Genomic DNA, 25,117 nt, shown 5'->3' on the forward strand with positions numbered 1-25,117 from the left:
AATGTAGGACATTGTTAATTCATTAAAGTCGATTTATTTCAGAAGGGAGCGGATATGGCATTGTAAATTTCACTGGTTTTAGAAACGCATTATCTTATTTCCATGAAACTTACAGGCGGCTGACGCGCAGCTGCCGAGCCCTGGACTTATCAGTGGTTTGGAAAAGTCGTTGGTGCCATTTCAAAGTCATTTTCTTGGAGGATAAAAATGTAGGTCATTGTCAATTAATTTAAGTCAATTTATTTGGAGGGAGAGGATGTTGAATTGTAAATTTCACAGGTACCCAAAGTTTTAGAAACCTTTTATGTTATAAACTTTGTGTACTAATATAAACTTTTTAAAAAGTAGTTTCCAAGCTTTTCAACTAATAACCTTAATAAAATATCAATTTATCGTCCATTGTCTTATCTCTTAAGATCCCTGATTTATTTACATGGCTGGGAAAAATATACCATTGGAATCATTGGTAAAGGGAATCTTTACAAAAAAAAACCAGCTTTATATCTTTAAGAGCTAAGAAAACCAAGGGATCTAAAGGGATAAGACAATGGCCGATAAATTTACGTACATCCCCAATGATAGCACACTAAATTATCCCTTCTGTAGATTAAAATTAGAGGTTGAAACGTTTGAACACTCAATTCATAACCAAGCAATCGAAATTCATTAAAGTCTCCAAAGTTGTAAAGCCAAAGAATAAGAAAACGTTATTATAAAACTTTGGGGACTAGGGCAATAAACAGGCCATTGTCCCCTCTCTATAGAGAAAATCACGTTATCCCCAAAACTATATACAGACTTACATACGGACATTTCGGATCATAGATTAGCTTTGTTACAAAAATTCTACCACTTTATTTTCTTGACTGTGGTTTTAAATGTATGAGATAAAAGTGTGTCTCATAGTATTGCTACAAAATTACCTAAACATTTTTAACATCAATAAATACTTTTCCATTTAGGGAGGAGAAATTGAAGAGTAAATTACACTGGTACCCAAAGATTTATGTATAGACACGATCTTAAAAATTTGGGTACTTTTATTGAAACTTGATTAGTTGGTTAAAATTAGCATTATTACTACTTTCAATGAATTAACAAACTCTTTATTTTGCACCATTTTTGAGCCAAGGCATTCTCCATAATCAAGCTATTTAAGTCGCCCCTCTTGCATAGCAGCTCTAAAAACAATTTTTAACGTCTTTACTTATGACAAGTTGTTGGCCCAAGATTCGAATCTATCACCTTCTCGACAACGAGCCGATTTACTTAGTGGTATTCCACAATTGCAGGTTTTAGGCTATTTTGTGGCCCAACCTGTACATTAGTATCTTATTTGTCTCTATCCACCCCTTCCATAGAATTCTAATGTTTTTAAGACAATATATTAGAGCTTGTTTTAGACCCCCCCTTCCATAGAATTCTTTTTTTTAGACATTATATTAGAGATAATTTTAGACCCACTTTCCACATAATTATAATGTTTTTAAGACAATATATTGGAGCTAATTTTAGACCCTACTTCCACAGAATTCTAATGTTTTTAAGACAATATATTAGAGCTCATTTTAGACCACGTCATAATTTGAGACGTTAAAAAAGTAACTACTGCTGCTTTGTCAGATTCGTCTCTTTAATCAGGATGGGAGATGATATTGAACTGTAAATTACACTGGTACTCAAAGTTTTTTAACCTCGTTATCCTATTCGTTGGCTTAACTACTTTTGTTGAATTTTGATTGGTTGTTTAAAAGTATTTTTATCCCAACATTTTAACAAATAATTATAATCTACATAAGGAAATAAAACAACAGTTAAGACTTTCAGAAAAAAGGTATGCAATGAAAGTGTCAATCTAGTAATGTTGCGTCTAATGTTTAAGTTACAAAGATATAATCATTTAAACAAACTACATGTCTTTACTCAGAGTGATATGCAGAAATAAAACAGGGATCTAAAGGGATAAGACAATGGCCGTTTAATTGATGTACACATCCCCTATGATGACACACAAAATTACCCCTTTTGTACATTTTTAGTGCTTGAAAACTTAAAACGTCTGGGCACTCAACTTAATGAAACAAAAAGCGTGTCCTACCAAGAGTAATATGCAGAAAATAAAACAGGGATCTAAAGGGATAAGACAATGGTTGAAACGTCTGGACACTTTACTTAATATACCAACCAACCATAATTCAAGAAAAGTCCCTGTTTAGACAACGTACAAGAAAATGTTGTTATAAAGCTTTTGGTACTAGCGAAATAAACAGGCCATTGTTCCCTCTCTCTGAGAAAAAATACTTAACTCTATTTGAGTGGGAATGGTCATACTTTTTACCCCCAAGGGTTGAGGGTAAAGGGGTGTTTAGTGTTTACTTTGAAGCCCGTCATTTTACCTCTCTAAAATTTTTAAAAATGCATTAGATTTGTAACTTCTCAGTTTACCCCTCCTCAAAATAAAAAGCTTGATTGGTTGCTTTTTTACGTTAAGGGTCCAAACGTTTCAAACACTAACTGTAATCTACACAAGGGGAAATGTTGTGTACCATCATTGACGATGGCCATAAATTAAGAACCCAATCGGTTCAGTGGTTAGCAAGATTTTACATAATATGATGTAAAGAAAAGTCCAATTTTCATTGACCTATCCTTGTTTGCTAAGCTTCAGGGATATTGAGGGATAAGACAATGGGCGAACAATTGATATATGTGCACGATTATGATAAACAAACTTATCCTTTCTCTAATGATGAAAAGTATGATACTTCAAATTTTTTACCAACTAATCAAAACTCAACAAAAGTACCCAAACTAAAAATATGTCTTTGAGTACCACTGTAATTTACAGTCCAAAGTCACCTCCCTACCTTGAGAAGCATTCAGTTTGATGTGTAAAAAATGAGCGATCATTTTTTTTCTCATTCATTTGTATGATGACAACTTTTAACCCTTTAATTATAGGCATTAACACACAGAGATAGATAGATAGATAGATAGACAGATAAATAAATAGATAGACATATAGAAACATAGGTAGATTGACTTATAGATAGATAGATGTTTGAATAATGACAACTTTTAACCCTTCAATTATAGCCATTAACACATAGAGATAGATAGATAGATAGACACATAGATATATATTTGAATTATGACAAACTTTAACCCTCTAATTACAGACATTAACACATAGCAATAGATAGATAGATAGATAGACAGATAGATAGATAGATAGATAATTGGATAATTAGATAGACAGATAGATTTTAGAATTATGACAACTTTTAACCCTCTAATTACAGACATTAACACATAGCAATAGATAGATAGATAAACACATAGATAGATATTTAAATTATGACAAACTTTAACCCTCTAATTACAGACATTAACACATAGAAATAGATAGATAGATAGATAGATAGATAGATAATTAGATAGACAGATAGATTTTTAAATTATGACAATTTTTAACCCTTTAATTATAGGCACATTATATTAACACATAGCAATAGATAGATAGAAAAATGGATAGACATATTGATAGATAGATAGATATTTTAACACTCTAATTACTGACATTAACACATAGAAATAGATAGATAAATAGATATATAAACATATTGATAGATAGATAGATATTTGAAATATGACAAATTTTAACCCTCTAATTACAGACACTAACACATAACGATAGATAGATAAATGAACTGTAGATATGTATATTTGAAATATGACAAAATTTAACCCTCTAATTACAATATTAACACATATCAATAGATAGATAGATATATGGATTGATACATAGATAAATAGATTGACATATAGATAGATAGATAGATATTTGAATTATAACAAATTTTAACCCTTTAATTATAGTCATTAACACATAGCAATAGATAGACAGATAGATAGATAGATTGATACATAGATAAATAGATTGACATATGGATACATATATATAGATATTTGAATTATGACAAACTTTAACCCTCTAATTACAGGCATTAAAACATAGCAGTAGATAGATAGATATATAGATTGTAGATAGATAGATAGATTAATAAATCGTAGGAGGTAAAGATATGAAAATAAATAGATAAAAGCAAATGCAGACAGATAGATAGATAGAAAAAACAAGTATTTAGAATGCTAGATAGATAGACATACAAGCTCAAAAGTATATCTTCCGCAAGTTTTAAGTGTCAAAGCAGATTCAATTTTGCACTATGGCCTAAAAACAAAACAAAAAATTGTTTGCCCGTTAAGATCTCGCAAACTTCACTGAATAAATTAAATTTCCATTTTAAGCAGGGTTTATAAAGATGGTTCTAGGCTACTTTATTTCTGTATTGAAGCCATGCAATCGATTTAGTCTACAATAAGAGTTTCCAAAGTTTTAAACATACAATAATGGAACATGCTTATAAAACTTTGGGTACAACTTTAATTTACAGTCCAATGTCCCCTCCCTTCCTGACTATAGTGTAAAAGCGCAGATGAAATGTAACATACATAAAAAAACGATTCCTAGCGTCGATTTGACAACAAAATATTGGCTTCAAATACTACAAATATGCTCTCTTACAAACAACTACGCCACTAGATGCCTCTAGGAGCACAAAAGAAAATTTTAACATCTACTATTTTAATTTTTGGGGGAGGGATGATTTCTCTTATAACTTAAGTTTTACTGTAAAAGAAAACCATATCGGTTCATGCAGCGGTTATTGGGCTACATAGCTATAGACAGACAGATAGACATCCTGTTACTTTTATATAAAGAATAACGTGAAAAAATACTAAGGAACCAATGCTATAGAAATACAGGAAAAGGTCGTCAAAGGTGAAACATTAATGGATATATTATTACTTGGATGTTGCACCAGATTTTCATGTATTCTGATAAAGTGATACTCGCAGCATGCAAAAATAACAATACCCCCATCCATCCCATATACCCCATACCCTTCCCTCCTAATGAATAAATAAACTGAACAATAAATAAGGTCCATATTAGCAACTGTCAATATATCCATGTATTATATATCCATATTAGTGAAACAGTAATGGCTGTTAATAGGGTTAAAACATGTCGTTGCATTGTCTTTCTACATATCTATCTATCTACATATCTACATATTTATAAATCTATCTATCCATCTATCTGTTAATAGGGTTAAAATATGTCATAGCATTGTCTTTCTATCTACATATCTATCTATCTATCTAGTGATATGTCTATCTATCTATCTGTTAATAGGGTTAAAACATGTCATTGCATTGTCTTTCTATCTACTGTCTATCTATCTATCTAGTAATATATATCTAACTATCTAGTGATATGTATATCTATCTATCTGTTAATAGGGTTAAAACATGGCATTGCATTGTCATTCTACATATCTATCTATCTACATATCTATAAACCTATCAGTATATCTATCTTTCTATCTGTTAATAGGGTTAAAACATGTCATAGCATTGTCTTTCTTTCTACATATCTCTTTATCTGTATATCTATCTATCTACATATCTATAAATCTATCTGTCTATCTATCTGTTAATAGGGTTAAAACATGTCATAGTATTGTCTTTCTACATATCTATCTATCTGTATATCTATCTATCTACATATCTATAAACCTATCAGTCTATCTATCTATCTATCTATCTGTTAATAGGGTTAAAACATGACATAGCATTGTCATTCTACGTATCTATCTATCTATCTACATATATATAAATCTATCTGTCTATCTATCTCTTAATAGGGTTAGGAAATGTCATACTATTGTTTTTCTACATTCTGTCTATATGTCTATTGTCTATCTATCTATCTGTTAATAGGGTTAAAACATGTCATTGCATTGTCTTTCTATCTACGTATCTATCTATCTGTATATCTATCTAGTGATAAGTCTATCTATCTATCTGTTAATAGGGTTAAAACATGGCATAGCATTGTCATTCTACGTATCTATCTATCTAGCTACATATATATAAATCTATCTGTCTATCTATTTGTTAATAGGGTTAAGAAATGTCATACTATTGTCTTTCTACATTCTGTCTATATGTCTATTGTCTATGTATCTATTTGTTAATAGGGTTAAAACATGTCATAGCATTGTCTTTCTTTCTACATATCTACTGTCTATCTATCTATAAATATATCTATCTATCTAGTGATATGTCTATCTATCTATTTGTTAATAGGGTTAAAACATGTCATAGCATTGTCTTTCTTTCTACATATCTATCTATCTGTTTATCTATCTATCTGTATATCTATCTATCTACATATCTATAAATCTATCTGTCTATCTATATATCTATCTGTCAATAGGGTTAAAACATATCATAGCAATGTCTATCTATCTAACTATCTATGATCTAACTATAAATCTATCTCTCTAAATAATAAGAGTCGACACCCTCCCAATTTCAATTTTAGTTTTAAAAAGAAACCAAAATTATTTAGGGGATCTTTTTTTATCAGGGGCTACTTCTCTTGGGAGGGTGGAGGTATCCCAAAAAATAGTTATAAACCTTTCCTGGATCTATAAGAAGCTTCAATCCAACGGAGAACCTTATCGGTCCGACGGTTATTGATATCTTATTCTAAAGAAGACAGACTTCCTATTACTTTTATTAACAATTTGTTAAGATGGAATTTTTTGTTTTATTTAAAATGCCATAAAACTGAAATATATTTAAATTGCGCGTTTGGTGCATTTTAAATTGGTGTCTTTTTATTGGTTTATTCATTCTTAAAAGCGAAGCTTTTCTATAATAACTATTCATTTGTCTGTTTGTCTGTCCAATAATCATTTTGATTTACCATTTAAAATCTCCAAAAATACCTTGGAGGAAGAGGACTTTGTACTGGTACCCATAGTTTTAGTTGATATTTTCCTTTCTAAAGTTCTATACATTATGGCAGGGATCTTAAGGGATAAGACAATGGACATTAATGAAAAAAGAAATTACTGCTGTATCGTAAAATTATTGGTTGAAATGTTTGGACCAAACAATCAAGATGTATTAAAAGTACCCAAAGTTTTTTATCTATGATACACATGTTGTATATATAACGGAAAATTTATATTCCATTGTCCCCTCCCTCCCTGTATTAAAATGCAGGGATCTTAAGGGATTAGACAATGGCCGATAAATTGATGTACATCCCAAATGATGATAAACAAAATTACCCTTTCTGTAGATTAGAATTAGTTGTTGAAACCAATCAAAATTTACTATAGTCCTCAAAGTTGGTAAGCCAACGAATAAGAAAACGTTATTATAAAATATTGGGGACTAGTGTAATAAACAGCCCATTGTCCCCTCTCTATAAGATAAATATGTATGAAGTAAGTTTTAGATTCTTTTTATTATCGCTACATGTCAAGATTAGGGAAAATCAGAACTTTTCAAATTTTAGGGGGGTGGGGGAGGGGGCCAAGGTCATTATTTTGCCTTATTTTACATGTTTTAATGCCCCCCCCCCCCCCTAATCAAATGATGTTAAAATTCAAGCAAGAATAGGTATTTATCGCATCGTATTACAGACAGCTTTCCAATGATATCAAAATTTAAAAATTTTAGATTCGGTCCCTCGGGGTTAAAAAAAACTGGTTTTAATTTTACGATTTTATGGGGGGGGGGGGGGCTTTTTAAACTAATGGGAAATTATGATTAAGAATAAAATATTTGGAAATGGTCAACGAGACCCTTTTTGTATGATTGAGAGGGCGAGAAAATTAGATAACAAAATAGAAAAAGAAATCTATAAATATTTCTATTTAATATTCTATTATAAAAGTAGCAGGATGTGTATGTAGCAAAGGAACTTACTGTCCGTTGGATAGTTAGGGTTCTCTTTTACAGTGAAGCTTTTCATAGGCCAAGAAAAGATTTACAACTTATTTAGGGGAGGGTACCTTTCACCCTCGAAAGAGAAATCCCAATTTAAATTTTTTATTAAAACTAAAACTAAGAACGGAGCCTCTAGTCCTATTATATAAAGTAGTAAGCATTTTTTTACTTTAGCGAAGGATCTCTTTAAACGTTTAACCGATATGGTTCTCTTTTACAGTGAAGCTTCTTACGGGTCCCGGGATGGTTTTAATTTTATAAAAAGTCTTGGTATGATTTTAGGGCTATTTTTCTAAAATTCCATATCCTTTCGAATAAAGAGCTCCTAGATGCTAGGGGTGCAGCCAGTAGTATATCTATCTATCAATATTTCTAAATTAAGATAACAAATAAAGTTCCTGAAAAAATAGTCACAGTAGAAAAATAAGCTTAAGTAGGTTAAACCTACTGTAAAACAACGAACTTTTAATATCTTTAAAACCAACTTCAAATGAAAAATGTTAAAAATTTAGAGAGTTAACGACTCCACATTACTTTATATAGGCCCTAGGGGCGCACTATTATATTATATAAGTAGCTAGTAGTAGACATCTATTTATCTATCTATCTATTTTTCTGTCTATTTATATATCTATCTATCTATTTATATTATATCTTTGTATTTATAGAAAAAGTTTTTTTTTAAAAATTCGTACCGGTATAATTATCAGTCCAAAGTACCTCTCCTGCTTTTTGCTCAGAAAAAATGAAAATAGGGTGAATTGATGACACATCGACTTTTGATATTGCCTTGGGGGCAGAGCATGTTTAGAGAAATCTCCGCGAAAATGCGCTTTTTGCCATTTTTTGGCGGGTGTTGCTACGAAGTAGCAACTTGTACAGTTTTAAAAAGCGAATGTGAATATATTCTATATTAAAGACTGCATAATGCTGAAAGTTTACTGATTTTACTTTATTTTAGGTTTATAAAAAACAATGTTGGGGGGATTCCTTGGCCCAAATTAGATATGGTATTACAGTGAAGGTTTTCTATTGAAAGTTTTCTAAAACGACCAAGCTAATATTGCTTGATTGACTTCTACAAGAGACAAGATGAATTAAAAATGATTGCAAAAATCGAAATATATCTTCATGTCTTAAAACAGTGTATTTTTTTTAAAAAGGTTGAAAAACATAACTTTAAAATATAAAAAAAAAACTATTGGATGTTACAATAGAAAAAAAGAAAAAGCTTTGGCCAAAAAAATGGTATAATAATTTTGATCCTTCAGAAAAAGTCGTGCAATCAAAGTGTTAGTTTTCTATTTATAGTAATAAGAATAGCCTAAAACCATCTAAAGACTTAAATATAATCAAAATGGCTATTAAGAAGAAAAAAAAAATGCATTGGTTGAGAAAAAAAACGGCATAGCAATTACATAATATAAATGTACACCACTTCCTGAGTATGTCTGAGCTTTTTACTCACATTTTACCCAGGGATCTAAAGGGATAAGACAATGGCCGATATATTGATGTTCAGCCCCAATGATGATGCACAAAATTATTCATTTATATATTACAAATAGTGGTTGAAACGTTTGGACGCACCATCAAAATAAAATGAAAGTTGTTAAGCCAACAAATTAGAAAATGTTATTATAAGACTTTGGAGACTAGTGTAATAAACATCGCAATGTTCCCTCCCTCCCTGCATTTTACCCAACCAGAACATGTATACACCAGGGAGGGAGGGGACATTGGGCTGTTCATTACACTAGTCCCCAAAGTTTTATAATAACGTTTCTTTATTCCCTGTTTCAACAACTTATGTTGAATGTCCAAACGTTTCAACTGCTAATTGTAATCCATAATTACCGTTAAGTCGTTAAAAATAGCATAAAGCAATATAATAGCAGACAAAAAAGGTCTCCATCATTTGGGCCATGTAGTTGTTTGGGTTATAAATTTATTATATACATCTACATTAAATGCCAAATAAAAACATACCTAAAAAAGATAAAAAAATATAAGATTTTTAAAGAATTACAATTTAAAAAAAATTAGATAATAGTAAACTATTAAACAGTGAAAAAATGGTTATGATTATAAAAGGATATAATAGGGTTTAACCATTCTACAACTAATTTTAAATTATTCTAATTAATAACTATATAAATTCTTTCGATTTTATTCTGCTTTATTTTATGGATGTTATCATCAGGGATCTAAAGGGATAAGACATTTGCCGATAAATTGATGTACATCCTCAATGATGATATCCAAAATTACCTCTTCTGTAGATTACAAATAGTGTTTGAAAGGTCTTAACACTTAACTTAATGATCTAACTAATCAGGATTCAACATATTCCCCAAAATAGTTGAGCCAAAGAACAAGAAATAGGTCTTATAAAACTTTGGGGACCAGTGTAATAAACAGCCCAATGTCCCCTCCCTCCCTGGTTATCATGCTTGCATAGAATTAAAAATTAAAAAATCTTGTAAAATTTTTTTATTAATTTTTAAGTTTTCTCTTCCGTCTTTTACTTCCTTGAATTGAAACCACCAAATTTTGTTTTTATTTTAACCAAAAACTTTCTTAAATTTTATCCAATTTTAAATCAATCAAGCTTCTTTTTCCTTCTTTCTTTTTTTAAACCAGCGGCTACGCCCCTAACATTTATATTGGAGGGAGGATAGTAAAATAGCATAAAACGATACCAAGACCTAAATTTAAAAACGACATGGGACCAATGTGAAACTTCTACAAAATGTTTTAACGGAGAAACAAACAAAACCTTACTACTTTATATAGTAGGTTGAGTCAATTATTTTTTGTTTCATTATTAACTTGTTATTGCTGCGTTTCTAATGGATATAATTATCCTTTTTGCAATCAGGGATCTTAGGGGATAAGACAATAGACTATAAAACAATGTTCATCCCCAATAATGAAAAACAAAATTAATCCTTCTTCAGATTAAAATGATTGGTTTGAAAGTCTGAAATCAACATTTAAAGACCCATTGGAAGCACCAAAAGTTTATGCGCAATACTAATAAGATTAATGTGGTTAAACAACTTAGGATACCAGTGTAATTTCCAGTCCAATGTCCCACCCCTCCCTGGGAATTAGAATTGAAACATAACAAACATCCTTTCTCAAATTTATGCCCATTAACCTTTCATGGCAGGGGGTGTACATACGATGTAGATAATACAGAGAGGGATAGAGGGGACAATAGGCTGTTTATTACACTAGTCCCCAAAGTTTTATAATAACGTTATATTATTCGTTGGCCTAATAACATTGGGGACTTTTACTAATTTCGATTGGTTGAATCTTTAAGTTGAGTGCCGAAAAGTTTCAACCAGTAATTGTAATCTACAGAAGGGCTAATTTTGTGTATCCTCGTTGTATCAGGTGTATCATGTATATTAATTTATCTGACATTAAATATCCCTTTCGATTAGCAATGAATAAATATATTTTTTTTTAGTCTTATAACCATTTAAAAAGGCACCTAAAGGTGCAATGGATGTAAAATTAATTCATAATTTTTAGTTCTTAACATCTTTGCTTTTAAGTGTCTTGATATCTCTTATAGTTTCTGAGAAATAAGGTGGTGGAGGGTGCTTGATAAGCCCCACCCCCTAAATGAAAGATCAAAGGGCACATTGGACTGTAAATAAATTATAAGCTACCCAAAGTTTTATAAGCAACATCTCTCATTTGATGGGGACTTATTAAATCTTGGCTGCTAGTGTCTAAACTTTTTCATCAATAATAATAACATGTCGCATTGATAATTTTGTTTATCATAATTTGGGGTATACATAAATTCTCTATTGTCTTATCCCTTACGATCCCTAAGGTCAGCTGGATATTGCTGCGCTACATATGAACATAATTGTCCCAAATCTCAAATATATTAATTTTGTAGTTTTTCGGGGACTGTTACAAATTTTTTTGGTGCCACCTCCCTTCCCTTTCTCATTTTTCCTACTTCCTCTCTTCAGGGATCTAAAGGGATAAGACAATGGCCCATAAATTGATGCACATCCCCAATGATGAAACACACAAATATCACTTCTGTATATTGAAACAACAAATTAAAATACAGAAAAAGCCCCCAAAGTTGTTGAGGATACGATAAAACTTTGGGGGACTAGTTAAAAAAATGCCACCTCCCTTCCCTTTCTCATTTTTCCTACTTCCTCTCCATCAGGGATCTAAAGGGATAAGACAATAGCATCATAATTTAATGCACATCCCCAATGATGATACACAATTTGCCCTTTCTGTAGATTGCAATTAGAGGTTGAAATGTTTGGATACTCAATTTATTGAACCAACCAATCAATATTCAGTAAAAGTCCCCAAAATTGTTGAGGATACGATAAAACTTTGGGGGACTAGTGTAATAAACAGCCCAAATGCCACCTCCCTTCCCTTTCTCATTTTTCCTACTTTCTCTCCTTCAGGGATCCAAAGGGATAAGACAATGGCCTATAAATTGTTGCACATCCCCAATGATGATAGCCAAAGTTACCCTTTCTGTAAATTCAACTTACTGAACCAACCAAGTCCCCAAAGTAGTTAAGGATACGATAAAACTTTGGGGGACTAGTTAAAAAACTGCCCAAATGACACCTCCCTTCCCTTTCTCATTTTTCCTACTTCCTCTCTTTCTTAAACTTCACCCATAGAACAAAAAAAACTGTAGAATAGTTATTTATCGCATTAGACAGCTTTCCACGAAAATTAAAATTAAAAATCATAACATTAAAACAAGTTTTGATAGCTCAGAGGGGCTGAAGGCCCGGCTAACAAAACAAAGGCAACACATGATTTTTCAGAAGCTTTATGTAGTGCCTCAAAAACAGCCATATTACGTCATATAAATGATGGTTGAAAGGAGAAGTAGGAAAGAAAACTCCTAAAAAAGCGATGAATAATCCTTCATTTTTATGACGCACATGTCTGATTTTTTTAGACACTTTGTAAAGCTTCAATTTTTCAGTATGGCTGTAACCGTTTTTTAATCCTGCAGATATTAATCGGTTTCGAAGCCATACTAGAAAACAATAACAAAATAACTAAAAACGTTGTTATTCTAACTAATAATTGTCTATGTATAAAATATGAAACTATGGCTTATTAAACAACCTATTGTTAGAAATTTTATTGTTTTAACTAAAAGCCATTTATGAAAAGAATTCTTTTTATTATTATTTTAAATTTTAATAGATTTTTTTATTTTATCAACCCAAAATCTTATTCTAGAATCTTAAGGGAATTTAAGGATTACAAATTGATGTACATACTCAATAATGATAAACAAAATAACCCCTGCTTTACATTAGGATTATTGGTATAAACAAACCAATCAAGTTTTTTTTTAAAACAACCAAAGATTTAAAGACAACAAATGAAAGAGAATTTGGTATAAAGTTTGGGTTCTAGGTCCGAAGATGAAATAAGACTTTAAATTCCACTGGTACCCAAAGTTTTGTGAATGTAAAAATCTGGGTACTTTTATGAAATCTTGATTGGTTGGTTGAAACTAGCAGTGCCCAAAGTTTTCATAACGGTAAATTTTATTCATAAATGGGGACGTACATTAATTTATCATCCATTGTCTTATCTCTTAAGATCCCAAATTTTCTAGCGAAATTCTCCTGCACTGCGGAAGAAGGAAATACAGTTTCCGTAGATTTACTAAACTTTCATACGCGTTCAGAGATATTGGGGATAAGACAATCGATGATAAAATAATGTGTACACTCCAAATTATTAACTCTTTCAATTGCCAAAAATTATTGGTTGAAAAGTTTGGATAGTACTAGTTAGTAACCTAACTAATTAAAATTAAATTAAAGTCCCCAAAGTTTTATTGCTAAACACTGAGAGATGTTGGGTACCAGTGTAATTTAAAGTTCAATGTACAATTCTCCCCCCAAACTAATACATTTTTTAAAAGAATATCTCTCTTTTTTGTATTCTGTATGAAGTACTATTCTAAAATTGAACTAATAAAGTTGTATATTTGTGTCTTAGTGGGGTTTTTACATACTTAATCTGTTGAAAATATTATAGTTTGTTTCAATAATGATTATTTGGCTGCCTAAAATAGTTTTATTCAGTTGCTATTCTCTCTTTTTTTTTGTATTATGTATGAAGTTCTATACTAGAATTGAACTAATAAAGTTGTATATTTGTGTCTTAGTGGGTTTTTACATACCTCCATCTATCTATCTATCTATTTATTCATATAACTTTATGCATATTTACTTGTCTATCTATCAATCTGTATAGGTTTATCCATCTTTTCATTCGTCCATTTATCTCTTTATTTTTTATCTATCTATCCCTTAAAATAGGATTAAATATTTTTATCTTTTTATCCATCTATCTATGTTTATATACATCTATCTACATTCTACCTATCTATTCATTCCTATATATGTCAACATATCTATCCATCTATCTTTCTATCTCTCCATCTCTATATCTGTAACTATCTGTCTAAATATCTATATCTTACTAACTATCTATCTATCTAACAACTATCTATATATATATCTATCTAAATGTCATAATATACTGAAGAGGTATGTCTATGTCCTGCTGTCTATCTATCTATCCATCTATCTATCTATCTATCTATCTTCCTATCTATATCTATACATCTATCTATCTAAATGGCATAATATACTTATGAAGTATGTCTATGTCCTTCTGTCTATCTATCTATCCATCAATATTTATATCTATTTAACTATCTATCCATCCATCAAAATGTCTATCTCTCTATCTAAATGTCAGAATATACTGATGAAGTATGTCTATGTCCTTCTGTCTATCTATCTATCCATCAATATTTATATCTATTTAACTATCTATCCATCCATCAAAATGTCTATCTCTCTATCTAAATGTCAGAATATACTGATGAAGTATGTCTATGTCCTGCTGTCTACCTGTCTATATATTTTCCTTTCTACAGTCTATCTATCCATCTTTATGTCTATCTATCTATCTAAATGTTATTCTATACTGATGAAGTATGTCTAAGTCCTGCTGTCTATCTATCTATCTTACTATCTATACAGTATGACCCTCGAAAAAGTATTTTTTAGCATCTGCAGCCCTTATTTCTCAATGAATCATCAAAAAATGTATATGTCCTTGTTCTCTATAGATTTCCACATAAGTAGATATAAAAATATTTTTTTTACCTCCATTAACACCGGAGATTTTTAGAGCTAAAGTTTTGAAAAAATGACTGAGGAAAAAGTAACTTTTAACATGAAACGACTTTTTTAGCAAAATTAAGGTAGAAATCCTTTTATTTTTGTTACTAGCAGAAACTTTATACAAAAATGAAATAAAAAATTTAGGTTTTGAGAAAAAAGCATTTTTTACACATTTTTTTGAGTCTTTTTAGTTTAATGATATTTTGAAAAACTTACTTATTAGGCAAAATTGTTTTAGATTAACAAACCAAACAAATCTTTATGAATATAGCAGGAAAATTGTTTTTGTTTCATAATCCTAACTTTAATAACAAAAAAGTTATAACGAAAATAAAATTACAATATAATGATTTTTTAGTATAAAAAGCTTAATCAACCCCCTATTAAATGATTGAGATGTCATAAAAGGGGGCGGAGCAACTGTCATAATTAATCCTTTTCATAAATCAGGGTAAATAAATAACCTAAAATTTGCAAATAATCAATTCATTTAGCAGTATTTTTTGCCATTAAAAATTGAAATTTTTTGGTGTAATAAAAAAGAAATAATTAGTTAACTTGTTTTTCTTTGTGTATCATTATTCAGTTGCCAGAAAAACATAATATAACCATCCAATAATAATGAGAAACAAAAAAAAAGTCTTTTTCTCAGTCACTTTTTCAAAACTTTAGCTCTAAAAATCTCCGGTGTTAATGGAGGTAAAATTAAAATTTGTATATCTACTTATGTGGAAATCTATAGAGAACAAGGATATATACATTTTTTAATGATTCATTGAGAAATAAGGGCTAAAAATACTTTTTCGAGGGTCATACTGTATACCTGTATCTATCTATCTATCTTACTATCTATATATCTGTATCCATCTATCTATCTAAATGTCATAATATACTGATGAAGTATGTCTATGTCCTGCTGTCTTCATATCAATCAATTTTTTCACATCCATACAAAAATCATAAAAGCTGTCTTTTTAAAATAAACTAAACAAAGTTTAAGTTTTTTATTGTCAAATAATGTCTATAAACCATTAAAAATGACAAAAAAGTGTTTAATAAAAAAGCTGACTCCAAACAGTTGAATGACAAAAAAATCGGTAAGTTTCATAGAAAGATGGATGGAAGGGAGATATGTCAATCTTTCATGAGAACGCCAGGAGTGTAAGGGATAAGACAATGGGTAATAAATTGATGTTAATAAACAAAATTCCTCTTTCTAGAGTAAAAACTTAGAGATATAGAGAAAGGAAGAGAAAGAGAGAGAGCGAGCAAGTGAGAGAGAAAGGTAACAAAAGAGAGTGAGAGGTAAAAAGAGTTAGAGAGAGACAAAGAAATAATGAAAGAGAGAGAGAGAGAGAGAGAGAGAGAGAGAGAGAGAGAGAGAGAGAGAGAGAGAGAGAGAGAGAGAGAGAGAGAGAGAGAGAGAGAGAGAGAGAGAGAGAGAGAGAGAGAAAGAGAGAGAGAGAGAGAGAGAAAGAGAGAGAGAGAGAGAGAGAGAGAGAGAGAGAGAGAGAGAGAGAGAGAGAGAGAGAGAGAGAGAAAGAGAGAGAGAGAGAGAGAGAGAGAGAAAGAGAGAGAGAGAGAGAAAGAGAGAGAGAGAGAGAGAGAGAGAGAGAGAGAGAGAGAGAGAGAGTGAGAGAGAGGGATAGATGGAGAGAGAGAGAGAAAATAAAAGAGAGTGAGAAATATATATTTTCTTGCTAGACGAGCAATCCCTCTAACATTTGAATAACATATGTATATGGTAAAAATATTTGTTTTTCTGTTTCAAAACATCATTAATACATTTTTTTTAAGTAGCGGAGCTACACTATCATTAACTTTGACTGTCTGTAAGTGCGTGAGTTATGCTAGGAGAAAAACGCAATTTTGCTCAGCTATTATTTAAGATACATAGTTGAATTTTTTTGTGAATATTCCCTGTCTCAATGAACATCCAGAATAAGCTTGATTGGTTGGTTTAAACTAGTGTGTCTAAAATTTTCCCTTTTAATCTATTCTTAATCTACATTAAAAATTACATCAATTTATCGCCTGTTATCTTATCCCTTAAGATTCCTGCTAAATAATGCTGCTTCTAATCTGCTTCTAATTCAATTGTAAGAAGTTTAAATTATTTTGAATATTTAAAATATCTAGAAAATTAGAGAAAACCATAAAATATATATCAAAAACTAACGCATATGGTTCACTGCCATTTTCAAGGAAATTTGGGAAGGCAGGGAAATTGGGCTGTTTATTACACTAGTCACAAAAGTTTTATAACAACTATTTTTTATTCGTTGGCTTAACAACTTTTGGGACTTTTATTAACATTTGATTGGTTGGTTCAATAAGAATGTCAAAATGTTTCGACCACTATTTGTAATCTACAGGAGTAACTTTGTTTAAATTCATGGGGGATGTACATTAAGTTATCGGACATTTTCTTGTTCCTTTAGATTCCTGCTATCATATGCATCAAAAACACAAATAAAAATACTAATGCATATGGTTCACTGCCATTTTCAAGGGAAATTACCCCCAATGTTTTGATAATGATTTGTGTTGACAATAACAAGTTGGTCCCCAAAGTCTGGGGCCAAAAATAGTCCCCAAAGTTATGTTAATGATTTGTGTTGACAATAACAACTTGGTCCCCAAAGTCTGCGGCCAAAAATAGTCCCCAATGTTTTGTTAATGATTTGTGTTGACAATAACAAGTTTTACCCAAAAGTCCGGGGCCAAAAATGCAGCACGATTTTTTTAAATGGTGTTTTTACATTATGAAAGAATTGCACTAAGATTATGAAACTCTGTTATTGAACTACATAGTTGCATTGAGCCTCTAGGTGCGCTTTGCCAACAGGAGGTTTGAAAAATGGCCTAAAACCAACTTTTACACAACTAACTACTTTATGATTTAAAACTAGCTGCTGCGCATCTAGGAGAAGGAAAATAGCCTAAAACCATCAAGGGACCTATAAGAAGCTTACATAAATGAAGAACTTAATCAGATCATTAATTATCGAAATCTTAAGCTACAGACGAAAAAAAACATACTACTTTATTTGATAGGATAATATAGAAAATTTTTATCAAAAGCTCAATAGGCTAATCAAAATTTATGATAGAACGTACAAACGCTTTGCGACGTCTTGTAGATTTGACATAAAATTTCTGAATTTCATAAATCATCAAGTTTGTCAAAGATTATTTACTTAAAACCTGAAAACTGTATTCCTCCCCCCCCCCCCCCCCCAGCAACCCCACAGTGAGGGAGGGGACTTTCAGATATCTAAAGGGATAGGACAATGGCTGATAGATTGGTGTACATCCCCAAAATTATCTCTTCTGTAGATTAAAATTTGTGGTAGAAACGTTTGAGCACTCAACTTAATTATTTGTTAAGCCAACGAATAAGAAAACGTTATTATAGGACTTTGAAGACCAGAGTACTAAACAGCCCATTGCCCCCTTTAAATTGGACTGGTACCCAAAGTTTTATAACTGCGTAATATTTTCCTAGGCTTAATACTTTGGGCACTTCTATTAAATGTTTATTAGTTTGTTTTAAACAACTGATGTTCTAATATCTCAAGATTTTTTTCCTCTACAGAGGGGGTAATTTTGTTCATAATCATTGGGGATATATGACAATGATCCATTGTCTTATCCCTTAAGATCCCAAAATACCCCATGTTGTTTATCAACCTTTAAGAAAATCATTAACAGTCTAAATGAAAACGAATTTACATAAATAATTTTTCATTTAAAAATTTTGGAGAATTTTTTTTCTTCAAAATGATTATAATAACGAAAATCTAACTTTTGACCTTTAAAAGGTATGAAAACATCTATAAAAAGCGAATCAGATTAAGAACGCAATAAATATTTAATATTGTTTTTAAAAAATCTGTAAAAATCTATCCCAAAATAAGAAGTTTAATAATATGCACATACTTACATTTTAAGACTTGAAAATATATAGGGATGCTTTGTCCATAACATTATAACTAATAGTCCTAGGAATCCATATTAAAATATCAAGTTTATCGTATGCTTACAATGCTTTCTAAATGATACCTTTTTGTTACAGGAATCATAATGTTAAGTATAAAATCTACAGGACAATTACAACATCCATAAAAAATATTGATAAACCTTTCCGGAAACTATAAGAAGTTTAACTGTAAATGAGAACCATATCGGTTTAGCAGTTAGAAATATTATAAGCTACAGACACTTAGAAAGGCGTACATCCTATTACTTTATTTTAAGGATATAATTTTAGTTTAGGTCAGTGCTAAGAATTAAGCAAAAACATAAAACATAACAATAAATAATATCAAAATTTTGGGCTATTTGCAATTTTAGGTGTGCTTTGACTTTCGCAAATATACTTTTGCAGATAAACTTATAACAGAGAGGGAGGGAAGGGACATTGGACTGTAAATTACACTAGTTCCAAAAGTTTTAAAACCACAATATCTTATTTGTTGGCTTAAATACTTTAATTTAATTGTTTGAATCTAAATTAGTTATGTTTAAACTTTTCGACAAACAATTTTAATCTACAGAAGAGGTATCCTTATATAAAAATAACAGGATCTCTATGTGTCTGTACCGAAGGATCTCACTAATCGCTGAACTGATATGCTTCTCCTTTACAATGTAGATTCTCATAGGTCCTGGGAAGGTTTATAACTATTATTTGGGGATTTTACTTTTTCATTTTTGAAAATAAAAATAAAATGGGTAAGGAGGAAGGGGTCGAATTCAACACTACAACCTCGAGTGGCTGTAGAGACATCTAGGGGAGTAGCCGCCGCTAGTGATTTGATATGTAATTTACGGTAGAAAAGCTGCACACTAAAATTTGACCTACATACATTTGTTTCAGAAAGGGAACTGTTATCTTTGAAATAACATTTTGCTGTTAAAATATCAACATAAAACTGGGATCTAAAAGGATAAGACAATAAATCGATGTACACATCCATTGATGATAAACAAAATCACCACTTCATTATATTAGAATTGTTGGTTGGTTGGAAACCCAAGTTTGAGTACAAGTGTTATTTACGTTCCAAATGTCTCCTCAAAAACAATTCATTATTAATTATTATACAAACTATTCTTTTCCTAAGAAAATCTAAATCTTTTAATATTATTATCTAGTATTTATTTTTCAGTATTTAAGTCTCTTGGTCCGTAAATATGTTCCGTAATGAAATGCTAAAAACTTGAAATAGTTAATTTAAAGTATGTTCATTTAAAACATACTAATTTCTTTTTTTAAGAGTAGCATTTAACTAAAACAAAAAGGCCTATTAGGGCTAACAAAACTAAACTTAACTCTGTGATTTTAAATTTTACTATCAGTATTATAATATCTAAATTACAAAACGATCTATGATTTTTCAGTTTGGCTTAAACTCAGTTTTAATCCAATGGAAAATAAAACTTGTCCGAAACTTTGGGTACTATTATTGAATTTTAATTGGTAAGTTAATTAAGTTGAATGTCTAAACATTTTAACCACTAATTGTGATCTACAGAAGGGATTATTTTGTATATCATCATTGAAGATGTACATTAAATTATCAGTCATTGTCTTATCCCTTTAGATCCCTGGTCATACTATTTTGCTACATTTAATGACAACCATTTAAAATTTTAAATTCAGAATGTTTCTTTTTTGTAATTAGCTAAAAATTTAATCCGCCCTTTATTATTTCACAATATCAGGGGTATTAAGGGATAAGACAATTTGACAGTTAAGACAGTTATTAAACGTTGGGTACCACTAAAATTTACATTGCAATGAACAGTCTAGTCCCTGCCTACATAATATTATAAAACAATTTTACTACTTTCAATTAAGGAAGGGGGGGGGGGGTACTTTTGAAAATGATTATTGTAGTACCCAAAGTTTTCTAATCACGCTTTCGAATTAGTTGGCTTAACAACTTTGGGAACTTTTGAAAATTTTGGTGGTTCATTCATTAAGTTGTGTGTTCAAACATTTCAACCACTAATCTACAGAAGGGATAACTTTGTGAATCATCATTTGTGAAGTTTATCAATTTAACAGCCATTGTCTTTTCCCTTTAGATCCCTGTAGATATATAGTTGGATAGACAATAATGTTAATATACTGATGAAATTAGCTATATTAGGAGGGAAATTTTATATTAAACCTTTATGCAATACAACTAAATTTATATTATAGCCAGATATCTTAACAATAAAAGATAAATTGATCATAATAAACAAAGTACCAATTTCAAGGATTAAAATTATTGGCGGAAAAGTTTGGGCACTGCTAGTACCCAAAGTTGTACTGTGCAATTTTTAACGTTTTTGAGAGGACGTCATTATATTTTATAACTTTGACCCGCCCCAAAAATTCTTAATTATGTTTTGAAATGGTCAAAAAATGGAAAGGGGCGAGGTGAAAATTTGTAATGAAACTTTTTGATAACATCATAGTGTTATCAAAAACTATGATAATAAAATGAATGTAGATTTGATAGATTTTTATATAGACAGATAGAAGGAAAGGCAATGAAAAAATATCTATAAATAAGGATGACAACATCCATAAAAGGGAAGCTCTGAAATCGATAGATCAATTCTAACATGCCTGAATTAACAAAAACAGGAACACAGTAATAGTGTCTGACTGATTATGACGTAACAAAATGAAAATTAGCCAATGAGAGGCCGTTATTGACCAACGTAAAATTTATAGTGGCCTCTCATTGGCTAATTTTTTTTGTTACGTCATAATCAGTCAGACACTATTACTGTGTTCCAAAAACAGCTAACAGTGACGGTCGTACGGACGGACTGACCGACCCTAGTAATAGAAAAGCTTCGCTTTTAAAAATAAACAGATGGATAGCTTGAAAAAAAATCATCTTACCTGATTATAAAAATCCATATAATAATAGATCCAATATTCTTTTTTTTATACAAAATCACTTTTCAACTATTCTCACTTTTTTTCATTAAATATTTAAACATTATTTAACTATCATTTTATATCATTGTAGAATAAATCTGAAATACATTAGAATTATTAATACAATTTTAATTTTATGATTTTTTAAAACATTATTGAAAGTCAGTCAGATATATGTAAATTTTAGGTATATTAGCAGCTACGCCCCTAGAATTTAAGGAAGGTTGGGCTCTGGGAAGAAAAATAGCCTAAAACTTTATAATAACGAATTTATAGTTACTTCACTTTCAAAATCGTACCTAACTGTCATAAGAATCATCATCTAAAGATTGAAATCGATATGACAATTCTTTCTAGCATGCCTAATGAACGCAAAAATACTTGTCAATTTACGATAGCTTTTCACTTAACGTTAAATTTACTAAAAGGGAGAAAGGGGAATAGGTCACTTATTACATTGGTACTCAAAAGATACAAAGCCAACGAATAGGATAATATGTTTATAAAACTTTGGGTACCAGTGTAATTTACAGTCAAATGTCCCTTTCCTCCCTGAAATAAAGTCCATTATTAGATGGATAAATTATACACTAAGAGGTGTCAAAAAAGGAAAAAAATTATCAAAAATGAAAGTTTGGAATATTTTAGATAAATAAAGGACTGGAGATTTTTAAGCTATAGCCTAATGGTCAAAATGTACATTTTTTTTGCAGGAAGATAGGGAATGAAGCTTAATAAGTAATAATAATTATAATAATTATCAATAATACAAAGTAGTACGATGTCTGTCTGTCTGTCTGTATGTCTGTCTGTCCGTCCGTCCGTCCGTCTGAAGCTTAAGATCTCGGTAACCACTGAACCGATCGGATTCTACTCTTGAGGGTATATACCTATTGGTCCTGTGGTGGTTTTAATCTATTTTCTTGGGGGGTGGGACACCCCTAACCCCCCCAAAAACAAAAAAATCCCTCCCTTATTTTTTATTCCAGCATTTATTTTGAATGAAAGAATAGCAACATTCTCTCACTAAAAACAATAAATATTATTTTTTTTATCACCTCTTGGGGCAAAGCCCCTAGAGGCTAGGGGCGAAGCCGCTAGTATATGTATAATCCAGACAACTATCGGGCCTAAGAGGTTGATACCTTTTCGACTGATAGCAAACTATTAAATATTTTGTGGGGACTCAGATGTGTTAATATTCCGACGCTATTTGATGATTTCAAAGACCTAATACAAAATCGGAATTGGGTCCCCGCCCTGTAGATAAACTTACATATAGCTCATTCCCCCCTTCTCTTTTACTTTAATGTGGTAATGTAGGTTTTTAAAGCTATGTCATATCTTTTAATTTGGAATCGTTCATCTATCCCCCGATTCCTGAAAAAATTGTGTATGTGAACAAATTATTGTTAGATTATTTATTTATGCATACAGAGGTGTTTCCTCCTTTCAGCTAAGTATCTTTACAAAGTGCCTAAAAAATCACCCATATGACGTCATCTTTCATCTCCCTCATTTTTATGACGGCACATGGCTGATTTGTGAGAAACTTTGTAAAATTACGTCAGCTATGATAATTTATTTTTTAAAAAGCAGCTACTTCTATATAAATTAACTATGGGTTATACGTCCGCCTGTTCTTCTGTCTTACTATACATTCCTTATTACTCAAGGAGGGAAGTGGATATTAAACATTACAATAGTCCCCAAAGTTTTAAACACGCGCTCTCTCCCTTTGAAGGCTTCTACCCAATATTTTAATCTACAGTAGATGAGTAATTTTGTTTATCATTATTGGGGGAAAAACTGCTGAATTGAGGCAACGTTTGCATATTTAGTTGGACCTTGCTATGTGATTAATCAAGAGGGTATTCAACAATACCCAGGGAGGGAGGGAGGGAGTGGACACTGGCAACTGGTAAATTACACTGGTACCCAAAGTTTTACATGTTATTAATCAAGAGGGTATTTAACAAACACAACTGCAAAATCAAATGTTGTTTTTTTACAGAAGGGGTAATTTAGTTTATCATCAATTAGGATATACATCATTTTTTTTGAATCCCTAGCAAAATATGCATAAATAGTTGTCGCGCAAGGAAACCTATTTTAAAGGATAGCATGCCCGTACGTTTGTCTGTCCCGAGTTCTGTAAATATAGACGAAAACTGCGACAAATATGGATAAAGTAAAAGTCATTAATTTATCTCTATTATCTTATCCCTTAAGATACCTGCGTTTGTAAAAGTAACAGGATCTGTGTCTGTGTGTGTGTGTGTGTATTGAAGGATCTCGCTAACCACAGAACCGATAAGATTATCATTTACAGGGTAGCTTCTTATAGGTCCTGGGGAGGCTTAAAGCTATTTTGAGGGAGGGTACCATCCCTCCCCCCATAAAAAATCTCCTACCTAAATTTTTTCCTTTTTAAAAAATGGGAAATTGAATTTTAAATTCAACCTCAAGTGCCCCTAGAGGCCTCTAGATCCTTACCCGCAAGTTTTTGATAACAGACCATCCAAAAAATTGGCTGTATTGAACGAATACATGCGTATTCAAAATATGATAGTTTAACAAAGGCGAGAATCGCATTTTTCAAATGGTCTTCAAAAATGACCATTAGAAAATCCTAGTATGTAAATATTTTTCCAGTTTGGCTTCGAAACTGATTAATATCCGCTATATTATATCCGGTTCACAGCCATACTGGAAAATCATGTATAGCATCGTCTTACAGACAATTTTCCACGAATATTAAAATGAGAATCCTAAAATTAAGACCAGTTTTGTTGGTCCCGACCTTTCAATGCATTGCTATCAGGGATCCTAAGGGATAAGACAATAGACAATAAATGAATTACATTCCTAATGATAACAAACAAAGTTTTCCCTTTGTATATGAAAATTATTGGTTGAAAATTTTGGACACTGCTAGTTTGAACCAACCAATCAAATATCAAAAAAAGTACCCAAAATCATTAAGCTAACTAATAACGTTGTTTATCATAATTTGCGGAGGGGAAAATAAATTTTCGTTCATTGTCCT

The 25,117-nt window shown here is 31.1% G+C and overlaps 1 protein-coding gene across 1 annotated transcript in view; it reads right to left on the bottom strand.

Annotated features, from left to right (window-relative positions):
- LOC145327607 (uncharacterized) overlaps positions 1-22,168 on the bottom strand; it is a 48,610-nt gene extending 26,442 nt beyond the window's left edge. The window contains exon 1 of the mRNA XM_080171146.1: positions 22,030-22,168. The gene's annotated coding sequence lies outside the window, so the exon portion shown is untranslated. The remainder of the gene's footprint in view (positions 1-22,029) is intronic.
- Positions 22,169-25,117: the final 2,949 nt, after the last annotated feature.

This window comes from Acartia tonsa, chromosome 9 (assembly GCF_053477335.1).
Source record: "Acartia tonsa isolate MP-2025a chromosome 9, ASM5347733v1, whole genome shotgun sequence".
NCBI classification, from domain to species: Eukaryota; Metazoa; Arthropoda; class Copepoda; order Calanoida; family Acartiidae; genus Acartia; species Acartia tonsa.